Source organism: Mobula hypostoma, chromosome 4 (genome assembly GCF_963921235.1).
Source record: "Mobula hypostoma chromosome 4, sMobHyp1.1, whole genome shotgun sequence".
NCBI classification, from domain to species: Eukaryota; Metazoa; Chordata; class Chondrichthyes; order Myliobatiformes; family Myliobatidae; genus Mobula; species Mobula hypostoma.
In genome coordinates, this window is record NC_086100.1 from 189,591,994 (window position 1) to 189,602,902 (window position 10,909).

General features: G+C 48.3%; 1 protein-coding gene across 1 annotated transcript in view; it reads left to right on the forward strand.

The window, feature by feature from the left end:
- LOC134345005 (sperm flagellar protein 1-like) overlaps positions 1-245 on the forward strand; it is a 94,154-nt gene extending 93,909 nt beyond the window's left edge. Inside the window, exon 9 of the mRNA XM_063045138.1 lies at positions 129-245. The gene's annotated coding sequence lies outside the window, so the exon portion shown is untranslated. The remainder of the gene's footprint in view (positions 1-128) is intronic.
- The last annotated feature ends 10,664 nt before the right edge of the window (positions 246-10,909 follow it).

Genomic DNA, 10,909 nt, shown 5'->3' on the forward strand with positions numbered 1-10,909 from the left:
ATGTGATCCCGATCTCTTTGTGTTATTATCATTGTTATGTTTATCGATTTGAGGGAGGAGAAGATGGCGGTGCGACGGCAGCGCACAGCGGCCACTCCGGTGATGAATATCTGTTATCTGTCAAGTAGGTGCCGTGCATAATCCTGATTTGATGGAGACAGATGTGAGAGCACGGAGGAACATTTGGTGAAACTTCTGAAATGTCTGCTTTGCTGCCGCTGGTACTGTGTGTTCCAGAATCTCCGGAGGGGAAGGCCCCGAGTCCTCGGCTTTGCTTGTTGCTCGGCGGCTGGGGCGGGGTCGAAGTGCTCAGCAGAGATGGTGCTCAGTGTTCGGTGTCGGACGGGCTGGTCGGAGGCTCGAAGTTTTCGGACGGTCTCAGAGTCGGCTGCGGTCAGGTACTTCCAATACATCGGCAAGTTTGCAGCGCTTGGAGGTTCATGGCAGGGAGAGTTTTTCCCTTTTTCTGTTTGTGTGAGATGATGGGGCTATTGGGACTTGAGATTTTTTTCCGTGCTCATGGTCTGCTCTTTATCAAATTACGGTATTGCTTTGCACTGTTGTAACTATATGTCATGGTTATGTGGTTTTGTCAGTTTTAGTCTTGGTTTGTCCTGTGTTTCTGTGATATCTTTCTGGAGGAACATTTTATCATTTTTTAATGCATGCATTTCTAAATGACAATAAACGAGGACTGAGTGTCCTCATAATATAATCTAATCAATAAAAAAGATTGAAAAAGAGAAAAGATAGGGGCCCTTGGTGATGGATGCTGCCTTCCTGTGACAGTGCTCTTTGTACATGTGCTCAGGGGTCGGGAGGGCTTTACGCATGACAGACTAGGGAACATCCATTACTTTTTGTAGGCTTTTCTGTTCAAGGCCATTGGTAGTAAGTCCTTTCGACCACTACCACTTCTCTGGGCAAGCCAGTTCTGAATCCAAACAGCCAATGCACCATTGATCCCATACAACATAATCTTCTAGATAAGACTCCAATGAAGGATCTTGTCAAATGTCATACTAAAATCCACATAGGCAACATCCATAGGTCTTCTTTCATCAATCACCCTCAGCACCTCATCAAAAAACTCAATGAAGTTAGTGAGATACAACTTGCTCTGCAAAAAGCTATACTGGCTCTCCCTAATTAGGCCACTGTTTTCCATATGCTCATGAATCCTATCCCTCCAAAGTCTCCCCAGTAACTTCCCTTCCACTGACATAAGACTCACCGGTCTGTAGTTTCCAGAATTATCTCTGGTCCACTTCTGAAATAATGGAACAACATGTACATGGAAATGTCAAGGTATAGAATGAAATGTGTTGAACAACTCTGTCCGAAGATGTACTGGGGGCAGTTCGCAAATGTTGCCATGCTTCTGACACCAAAATAACATGCCACTAACTTACTAACCCTGTACTCTTTTTGGAAAGTTGGAGGAAACCCACACTTTCACAGAGAGAAGGTACAAACTCCACGCAGACAACGGCAGGAATTGAACCCAAATCTTCTGACCATTGGCGCTGTAAGGCATTACGCTAATGGCAATGGTAACACGTCACTACGTTACCGTCCTACTTCGTTACTTACTGCCTGCTACGCTGCTGGCGTTTAGAACAGCAATGTAGGTCCTCCGTCTCCAGTGGCGTTCAGGGTTTTCTTCATTGTGTCAGTAGCTCCCTCTCGGTTTTCGCTACTCTCAGTCATGCAAGTTTCAAGTGGAGACTCAGGAATATCATCGCACTCAGATGTAGAAGGATTCTTCACTGCTGCTTCCATAATAATTTTGTTTGGCCAGTCAGGGCTGTTAACCCTGAGATGAACCCTGAACCTGGAGGACCGGCAGACCACTGTTAGTCTGTCCTCTACCCTATGACCTGTTTAGCATGGGTGACCCTACCATGAGCTGGGAGCCCTGACTTCTGCCAACATTGCTCTCCAGATCACTGAGGCACACAAGCCTCCAAACCACAAGGTTGTGGTCCTCTTGGAGAATGCTAATGCCCTGCTATGCGCCAAATGAAGGGAAATTGGTTTTGCCTTATATGAACAAATTGGGTCTGTTTCTGTGCTGTATGACTCTATAAGTCTAAAAGTATCAAAAAGAAATATTTTTTAAAAGTATGTCAAAGTTGACAGATCAGCTAGTTACTGCTTGTCATGAATTGAATTAAATTTCCTTCCAAAAAGTAACTACTCAATATTGTACAAGTTTGAACAAGGCACAATCTCACAATGGATAAAGGGAAATTCAATTTCAGCACAATTTCAGGATTAACATGGCCAGGAGGCACAACAGAAACGACACGTGGGATTCTTCACAGAGGTCACGTTATTAGGTCCAGAAGGTATTTCCATATGTTTGTGGTCTTCTGGGGCTCTGGCCCATCCATTCAAGGTTTGACATGTTGTGAATTCAGAGATGCTCTTCTACACACCACCGTTGTGATGAGTGGTTACTTGAGTTAATCTTGTCCTCCTGTCAGTTTGAACTAGTCTGGCCATTCTCTTCTGACTTCTCTCTGACAAGGCGTTCTTGCCCCAGAACTGCTGTTCACAGTGCATTTTCATTTTGTTTTTTGTACCATTCTCTGTAAACACTAGAAACTGTTGTGCATGAAAATTCCAGGAAATCAGCTGTTCCTGAGATACTCAGACAACCCCATCTGGCACCAACAATCATTCATTCCATGGTTAAAGTCATTTAGATCACATTTTTTCCCCATTCTGATACTTGGTCTGAACAACAACTGAACCTTTTGACCATGCCCGCATGCTTTTATACATTGAGTTGTTGCCACATGATTGGCTGATTAGTTAGTTGTATCAGCATGCAGATGTACAGGTGTACCTAGTAATGTGGCCACTGGGTATATATGCTATTGTAATTTACTGGCCTATTAACAAAAACTGCTGGGACAAAATTAAAAATAGACAGTACTGCTTCTTCCTCGATCTCTGAGGGGTTTGTAAAACACAAAAAAACAGCTGGAAGAACTGGCAGCAGGTCAGGCAGCATCAATGAGAGGAATAAGCAGTCAATGTTTCAGGCTGAGACCCTCCGGGGCTGAAACATTAACTGTTTATTCCCCTCCATAGATGGCGCAGAGTTACTGCAGTATTATGTGTGTGTCTTGCTTTGGGTTTCCAGCATCTGCAGAATCCTTTGTTTTTGTGAGTTTGTAACAATACTGCACAATTCAAGTACCTTTCATGTTAGAAATCCAGAAATGTAAAGGAGTTGAATTAATTTACTCAAGTTCCATGTGATGTCAAACTATTCTGGGTTTATGCATATGACTATCACACCTTGTAAAAACTGCAGGCTATTGAATCATTGGAGAGTCTCACTCACATGACCTGAGAAGTCAGTGCACAGAGACTGATCAGAGAACAAACAGCACCCCCGCATTCTCATGTCCCTGAGTCACATTCCATTGCCTTACGATATGACGCAGGCAACAAAGATTAGCATCTGCCTCTCTGAATCCAACACTCCTCTCTTCGCATTGTGCAACTCAGAGATGAGATTGGGCAGTGCAGGAAGTTTCATATTAAATTCCATGTGCAGACAAGTATAGATGTGCATTGTGCACAGGCCTGTATGTTTGCACGAGTGAAATGCTCCTTCAACAATACATTCAGCTTGAACTTTGATCTTTGTGACTCTAAAGTCATGAAGTCGAACATACAGATGTAGCACACAGTGGGAAGGTCAAATAATTCTATAACTCTAATAATTTACCAGGAAGTAATTGAGGATCTGTGTTGATGAGATTGAGTGCCAGCATAGACCCAGTGAGTTGAATGGTCTCCTTTAATGTCATGATAAATAAGTGAGGTTGGGTTAATGAACCTGGCATTCTTGTGACAAGGTAGAAGAGAGACATTATGGAACTTTGTACGAACTCAATACAGGTTTGGAGAGGCTACAGAAGGGAGGTACCCTCATTGCTTCAGTGGTGGGGCAGGGATGTGAGGATACTTTTACAGAGAGATAGACAAATAAGATGCAGTAGAGCCAGGATAGAAAAGGCCACGGGGGTTATGGGCCAAATGGAGGAAAGTGGGGCCAGCTCAGGTCGCTGTCTTAGTTGGTGTGGACAGGATGAGCCAACGGGCCTGTCTCTGTTCCGTGAGCTGCGTTCAAGATTTCACGAGCCACACGGTAATGTCACAGCCCTAAAAAACCTTGGTTAGACCACATTTGGGATGTTGTGTTCAGTCTGGTCGTCTCATTTTAGGAAGGATGTCGAAACTTTAGAGAGGATGAAGAGGAAATTTACCAGGGTTCTGATTGGACCAGAGAGCATGGCTTATGAGGATAGGCTGCGTGAGCTGAGGCTTTTATCTTTGCATAAGGAGGATGAGAGGTGACTTGATATAGCTGTACAACATGATGAGAAGCATAGATCGAGTGGACAGCCAAAGACCAGATTCTTCTCAGAGCAGAAATGACTAATATGAGCGGGTGTAATTTTATGGTAATTGGAGGAAAATATGGGGTGGAGGGGATGTCAGAGGTAAGTTTTTTACACAGAAAGGGGAATGTGCGTGGAACAACCTGCCAGGAAGTACAGCACATTTGACAGTGAGCATCTCAGTCTCTATCTGTGCAGAGTGTGAGAGGTTTTTGATTATGTTGGCTGCTTTGTACATACGAGAGTACATAAGAAATAGGAGCAGGAGTAGGCCATCCGGCCCATCAAGCCTGCCCCACCATTCAATAAGATCATGGCTGATCTGACCGTAAGCTCAGCTCCATCTACCTGCCTTTTCCCCATAGCCCTTAACTCCCCTACTAGGTAAAAATCTATCTAACTGTATCTTTGTAATATTGTTTCACTGTACACATTAAATAAATCAGGGGAGAAAACATACCCTTGTCTAACGCCTCTCTTGATTTTCGTAAACTGACTCACTTCTCCATCCATTCTTACAGCGTCATTTTGTTCCCAGTTAAGATTTCTGATTAGATGGAGGTCTTTTGAATCTAGATCTAGAGTTTCCTGTAATATTTCAAATAACTTATTGTGCTTCATTTTATCAAATGCTTTTGTGTAGTCGATAAAACAAGCAAAGAAATCTTTTTGCAATTGAATAGCTCGTTCTGATAGTATCCTTAACATCAATATTGCGTTTCTTGTACCTTTGTCTTTCACAAAACCACATTATTTTTTACCTATTTCAGCTTGTATCTTACTTTTATCTCTTTTCATCAAAATTCTTAGAAGTATCTTGGTGATATGACTCATTAAACTATGGTTTTATGTAATTCACATTCTATCCATCCAGGTTTCTTAGGAAGAGTGATAAATACTGATTTTTTTCATCTCTTCTGGTTTTATTCCTGTCTCATAAATGTCATTGATTAAATCAGTAAGTTTTTCAATTCCATAATCTTCAAGGGCGATAAAAATAAGAGACATCTTGGGAATCAAAGTTGGCGGTGAAAACATCAATAGTTTCAGATATGCAGATGACACTGTGTTAATTGCAAGTACGGAGGAACAGCTACAAAACTTAATTGATATACAGTAGTTGTTGAAGAAAGTGCAAAAATGGGTCTATCTATCAATTGCAAAAAGACAGAATGTATGGTGATATCCAAAAAGAAGGAGAATCCTATCTGCAGGCAGAGAAAAAACGGGGAAGACATAAAACAAGTACAGAACTTTTGTTACTTAGGAAGCTGGGTGACATCAGATGGCAGGTGCGACATGGACATCAAAAGAAGAATAAGGATGGCAAAAGACACCTTTACGAGAATGAAGAGTATACTGACCAACACTAAACTAGGCATGACAACCCACCTCAGAGTACTGAAATGTTACGTTTATCCAGTTATGTTATATGGCTCAGAATGTTGGACAATATCTAGTAACATGAGGAAATGAATTGAAGCAGCAGAGTTGTGGTTTTTGAGGAGGATGCAAAGAATATCATGGACAAAACGAATATCTAACGAGGATGTCATGAACACAGCAGGCACAAAAAGAGAAATACTGTATGAGATCATGAAAAGGCAATATAACTTCATTGGACATGTGATTAGGAAAGAGGAGTTAGAATGCACGGTAATTATGGGAAAGATAGAAGGGAAGAAAGCAAGAGGAAGACAAAGACAAATGATGATGGAGGCAGAAGCCAGAGAATTGGAAATGAATACCAATGAATTGATCCACTTGACCCGAAACAGGAGTGTGTGGGGCCATGGCAGTCAAAGCTCAAACTGGGCACGGCACCTGATGATGATGATGATGAGCTGTATCTTAAATATATTTAGTGAAGAAGCCTCAACTGTTTCCCTGGGAAGAGAATTCCACAGATTCACCACTCTCTGTGAAAAACAGTTTCTCCTCATCTCCATCCTAAATCTTCTCCCCTGAATCTTGAGGCAACGTCCCCTCGTTCTAGTCTCAAACAGAGTCCATAGAGAAGCAGGTTTCTGTGAGCTGTCCTCAACCATCTCCTGTTTCTTGCGGTGAGCAGTTGCCATACCAAACCACGATGCATCCAGAGAAGATATATTAGAATCAGTTGTTCTTTATGCTTCTAATAAGGCATATAAAACAACTATTACCAAGAATTACTAAGATTTAGCAAGGTTGAAATTGTAGTTTCATTAATATATAATTTGTATTTTTAACTTGTATTTTTCACAGTATGTGGTGTTGGGCCCCACCTACTGGTGGTAAAGCAATATAACAGTTACATAAGAATTTATCGTCTTGTGGCGACCCACTTTCTGACACCCACGAACCGGCTCACGAAACAGCGCGCGCAGGCAGAGGGCCGGCAGCAAAAAGGGCGGGAACGGGAAGGCTTTAAAAGCGGGCCGCGAAGTTTGAATAAGCCTCTTTCATCGCAACTCCAACTCACCGACTCCGTGTGGTTATTCTAGCGCTGTGTGTAGCACATCGCTACAATTGGTGACCCCGACGGCCCAAACGATATTTGGACCAGAGATGACCGACGCTGCATCTGTTCATGCAGTTTCGTTAAAACTGCCAAGCTTCTGGACGCTGCGACCCCATTTATGGTTCGAACAAGCAGAAGCGCAATTCCACATTCGACAGATAACCTCGGAGTCCACTCGCTACTAATACGTGCTGAGCTCCCTCGACCAGGAGACTGCTGCACAAGTTGAGGAGTTTATACAGTCGCCCCCGGAGGTCAGCAAATACACAGCATTCAAAGCCCTGCTCATAAGGACTTTCGGACTCTCACGGCGCGAACGAGCACGCCGCTTAATGCACCTGGATGGTTTGGGAGACAGGCCGCCGTCAGCATTAATGAACGAGATGCTGGCCCTGGCTGAAGGACACAAACCCTGCCTCATGTTTGAGCAGGCGTTCCTAGAGCAACTGCCCGAGGACATATGCCTGCTGCTGTCCAACGCAGATTTCAGCAAACCCCGGGAGGTGGCGGCCCGAGCAGATGTGCTGTGGAATGCCAGGAAAGAGAGAGGGGCATCCGTCGCTCAGATCACCAAGCCGCGTGCCCAACGACAGACCAGACCGGGCCCGGCAGCAGAGCCTACAAAACCCGGCGACGGGAGTGAGGAGCCCAACAAACAATGGTGCTTCTACCACCAGCGGTGGGGCACGGAAGCCCGCCGCTGCAGACCGCCCTGCAAATTCCCGGGAAACGCCAAGGTCCAGCCGCTGCCGATCGCTACAGCGGCTGGCCATCAGGACAGCCTCCTGTACGTCTGGGACAAGCAGTCGGGACGCCGCTTTTTGGTCGACACCGGAGCGGAGATCAGCGTCTTACCTCCAACGAGTTACGACACCCGCAACAGAGAACCGGGACCCACCCTGAGGGCCGCTAATGGCAGCACAATACGAACCTACGGCACCCGCACGGTGCGGCTACAGTTCAGCTCCAGCCGGTTCACGTGGGACTTCACACTGGCCGCCGTGGCCCAACCACTGCTGGGGGCAGATTTTCTACGAGCCCACAGACTGCTGGTCGACTTGCAAGGGAAGCGATTAGTCCACGCCAAGACTTTTCAAACGTTCTCCTTGGGTGAAGCACAGTTGCCAGCCCCACACCTGGACTCCATCACGCTGTCCGACGATGAATTCACCAGGGTCCTGGCAGATTTCCCATCAGTACTGACACCGCAGTTCACGGCAGCCATGCCCAGACACGGAGTACAGCACCACATCCCGACCCAGGGACCACCCCTCCACGCCCGTGCTCGAAGGCTTCCCGCGGACAAGCTCCGACTGGCGAAGGAGGAGTTCAAGAAGATGGAGGAATTAGGGATCATACGACGGTCCGACAGCCCATGGGCCTCCCCCCTTCACATGGTGCCCAAGGCAACGGGGGGCTGAAGACCATGCGGTGACTACCGCAGACTGAACGAGGCTACAACGCCAGACCGCTACCCTGTGCCGCACATTCAAGACTTCGCAGCAAACCTACACGGCGCAAGGATCTTTTCCAAGGTAGACCTCATCCGGGGTTACCATCAAATCCCTGTACATCCAGACGACATCCCCAAAACAGCACTTATCACCCCGTTTGGACTTTTCGAATTCCTCTGAATGCTGTTTGGTCTAAAGAACGCCGCACAGACTTTCCAGCGGCTAATGGACACGGTGGGACGCGACCTGGACTTTGCATTCATCTACTTGGATGACATCCTCATAGCCAGCAGTAGTCGGCAGGAGCATCTGTCCCACCTCCACCAGCTCTACTCCCGCCTGAGTGAATTCGGCCTTACAATCAATCCAGCCAAATGCCAGTTCAGACTCGACACCATCGACTTCCTGGGCCACAGGATTACTAAAGACGGGGCAACCCCGCTGCCCGCCAAGGTAGACGCGGTCAGCCACTTCCCCCGACCCAACACAATCAAAGGCTTGCAGGAATTCGTGGGTATGGTGAATTTCTACCACCGTTTCCTCCCCTCAGCAGCCCGAACCATGCGCTCCTTGTTCACTCTAATGTCGGGTAAGGGCAAGGACATTACCTGGAACGAAGAGGCCGCAACCGCTTTCGTTAAAACCAAAGAAGCCTTGGCAAACGCCGCGATGCTAGTGCACCCCAGAACGGACGTTCCTACTGCCCTCACGGTGGACGCATCCAACACAGCAGTCGGTGGAGTGCTGGAACAACTCATCGAGGGTGGCTGGCAATCCCTGGCATTCTTCAGCAAACACCTACGACCACCCGAACTCAAATACAGTGCTTTCGACCGGGAGCTATTGGCACTATACCTGGCAATCCGGCATTTCAGGTACTTCTTAGAAGGTAGGCCCTTCACCGCATTCACAGACCACAAAGCTTCCCTTTGCGTTCACTAAGGTGTCCGACCCCTGGTCGTCCCGCCAGCAGCGACATCTGTCCTACATCTCCGAGTACACGACGGACATCCGGCATGTCTCTGGAAAGAACAATGTCTTGGCAGACGCACTTTCCAGACCTACCATACAGGCCCTGTCCCAGGGGGTGGACTATGCAGCACTGGCAGAGGCACAGCAGGCAGACGCTGAGATCCTCAGTTACAGGACTGCAGTCTCCGGTTTGCAGCTCCAAAACCTCCCCGTAGGCCCAGGTGAGAGGACCCTACGATGTGACGTAGCTACTGGCCAACCCCGCCCCGTCGTCCCAGCAGCCTGGCGCCGGCGGGTGTTCGAATCCATTCACAACTTAGCACACCCCTCCATCAGGACAACCGTCCGGCTGGTCTCCAACAGGTTCGTGTGGCATGGACTTCGTAAACAGGTCAGTGAATGGGCCAAAACGTGTATGCAGTGCCAAACGGCCAAGGTGCAGCGGCACACCAAGGCTCCACCGCAGCGGTTCGAACCCACCCGCCGGAGATTCGACCACATCCATGTGGATATCGTGGGGCCCCTGCCAGTGTCACGAGGAGCGCGGTACCTCCTAACTATGATAGACCGGTTCACCAGATGGCCAGAGGCAGTCCCGCTCAGCGACACCACCTCCGAATCCTGCGCCCGAGCACTGACCGCAACCTGGGTAGCACGCTTCGGGGTACCGGCCCACATTACCTCCGACAGGGGCGCCCAGTTCACCTCCAGCCTGTGGTCGGCTATGGCCAGACTTTTAGGAACACAGCTACACCACACAACTGCCTACCACCCACAGTCGAACGGACTAGTGGAGCGCTTCCACCGTCACCTGAAATTGGCTCTCATGGCCCGCCTGGAGGGGCCTAACTGGGTGGACGAACTTCCCTGGGTCCTGCTCGGAATCTGCACGGCGCCCAAAGAGGATCTACACACCTCGTCGGCCGAGTTGGTGTACGGCGCGCCCCTGGTCGTCCCAGGAGAGTTCATACCAGCCCCAAGGGGGCAAGAGGAAGAACCCACAGCAGTCCTGGACAGACTACGGGAGAGGCTCGGTAACCTGGCCCCCATACCCACTTCACAGCACGGACAGAGCCCAACCTGCGTACCCAAAGACCTGCAGAACTGTAAGTTTCTTTTTGTACGACGGGGCGGACACCGGGCACCGCTACAGCGGCCCTACGAGGGGCCGTTTAAGGTGATCAGCAACAACGGGTCCACGTTCGTGCTGGACATTGGGGGGAGAGAGGAGGTTTTCACGGTGGACAGACTCAAACCGGCCCATGTGGACTTGGCGCAACCGGTCCAGGCTCAGGCACCGCGGCGCAAGGGCAGACCTCCCAAACAGAGGCCGATCCAGACTGCGGACATTGGGGGAGGTATCGCTGGTTCTGGGGGGGGGGTTATGTGGCGACCCACTTTCTGACACCCACGAACCGGCTCACGAAACAGCGCGCGCAGGCAGAGGGCCGGCAGCAAAAAGGGCGGGAACGGGAAGGCTTTAAAAGCGGGCCGCGAAGTTTGAATAAACCTCTTTCATCGCAACTCCAACTCACCGACTCCACGTGGTTATTCTAGTG